Genomic DNA, 2,188 nt, shown 5'->3' with positions numbered 1-2,188 from the left:
GTGTGCGCCACCATGTCCGGCTAGTAATTATTTCTTAATCTTCTATTAGATAAGGAAAACTTGAACTCTGGAGAACTTTAAAAATGAGAACAACCAGTGTTCTTAACCGCTGAGCCATCTCTCCAGCCCCAAAAGTAAAACCTTAACTAAGCCCTATGTGGTGGCCCACACCTTCAATCCCAGCACTTGGGAGGCAGAGGCAGGAGGATCTCTGTGAGATGGAAGCCAGCTTGTTCTACCTAGCAAGTTCCAAGCCAGCTAGGGCTACAGGGAGATCCTACCTCAAAAAGACCAAAAAGGGGGCTGAAGAGATGGCTCAGTGGTTAAGAACACTGGCTGCTCTTGTGGAAGACTGGGTTCGAATCCCAGCACCCATATGGCAGCTAAAACCATCTGTAACTCCAGTTCCAGGGGATCCAAGACCCTCGTCTGTCCTCTGTGGGCATTGCACGACACAGGTGCATTTATATATATACATACTCATACACATAAAAAAAGATTTTAAAGAAGTTAAAACAAAAACAGAGCACAATGAAGTGGTACAGTATGACTTTCAACCTGTTATTAAGGTAAAAAAGCAAAGTGGTTTCCAAACACCATTCCCCACAAAAAAGAACCAGCAATGGCTATCAGGTCCAGGACAAGAGAGAAAGCCTGGAACATCTTGTGCCAAAAAGCAATGAAACTCTTAAAGACAAACAGTCATATTAAAAGGACACAGGATCTAGAGTGATTTCCACTAGATAAATTTGTGATGACTGGAGCATCAAAATGACATTAGTGCTGTGCTAGCCTATAAAACATTAAAGTAAAACACAAGGAAGGTAGTAAGCAATGGGTAAGTATTTTACTGAATAAGTTTGGTCAGTAAGTATAGAAACAACTTAAGAATTAGAAGCTGGGTGTGGTAGCACATGTTTTTAATTCCAGCACTCAGCAGGCAGTGGTAGGCAGATCTAGGCCATCCAGGGCTACAGTGAGACTCTGTCTCAAAAAAAAAAAATCAGGAAAAGCAGCCGAGAATAGTGGCACATACCTGTAATCCCAGGTCTTTGGCGGCTGAGGCAGGGGGACTGCTATGAGTTCCAGACCTACACAGTGAAGATTCTGTCTCTTACACCACCAACAAAAGAGAAAAAGCACCCTTTTATATGCACTCTTCCTGTAAAATTGACTCAGGCAATGATTACAAATAGATGCCCCAAACAAGAGGGTAAGTGTGACGAGCTACAAAATACACAATCTCAAAGGATCACCCATAGGTAATTTATTAAAGTACAAAGAGGAAGATGTACCATTGCAATGAGGGATCCAGCAGTCATTTTATGGAAGTGGTCAATTTAGCATTACCAATATTTGAACAATCTAATACTGTGCCTTCTGATGGCTAGTAAAACACAAAACCCAAATCAATTTGAAGAAACATTGAGGCATAGTCAGAATGTGGAACGTATTCAAGAAAACTTCCCCTTGTAGTTCTAAAAAGGCAGGTAGATTTTGGACTAAACAGAGACAAGTATAATGCAGGGCTGACCTTGGTAGCAAAGGCCTATAATCTCAGTTACTTGGGAAGCTGAGGCAAGAGGATGGAGAGTTCAACCTGTTTGGGTTAGAGTGTGTTCAAGGCCAGCCTAGGTAACTCAGGGAGACTGTTTCAAACAAACAAACAAACCGCCCCCCTGCAATAAGAACAACGAAACACAGACACAAATGCAAAGCAGGAACTGTCACTAAATCCTAGGTTTAGAAACATGTAAGATGCTCCAATTAGGACAACTAAGTGTATGTTAAACAACACTGACTTTATAAAGTCATGATGATAGTGGTACTGTGGTTAAGACACACCACACACACTTAAACACACATATCGTGGCTCACAAGTTTATTTTATCCCCTATGGTGGTGCATGTCTTTAATCTCAGCATTTGGAGGCAGAGGCAGGTGACTCTAAGTGAGTTCAAGGCCAGCCTAGTTTACATAGTGAGAGCCCCGTCTAAAAAATAAAAAAGTCAGGGCTGGAGAGATGGCTCAGCAGTTTAAAGAGCACTTACAGCCCTCAGAGGATGAGGGTTCGGTTACCAGCAGACATATGGTGACTAACAACCCTGGATAACTCCAGTTCCAGGGTATCTGACATCCTCTTCTGACCTCCTTTGGCATTGCAAGCATAGGTATACTTACATACATA

This window comes from Nannospalax galili, unplaced genomic scaffold (assembly GCF_000622305.1).
Source record: "Nannospalax galili isolate Female #2095 unplaced genomic scaffold, S.galili_v1.0 scaffold747, whole genome shotgun sequence".
Classification (NCBI taxonomy): Eukaryota; Metazoa; Chordata; class Mammalia; order Rodentia; family Spalacidae; genus Nannospalax; species Nannospalax galili.
Note: the sequence above shows the minus strand (reverse complement) of the source record.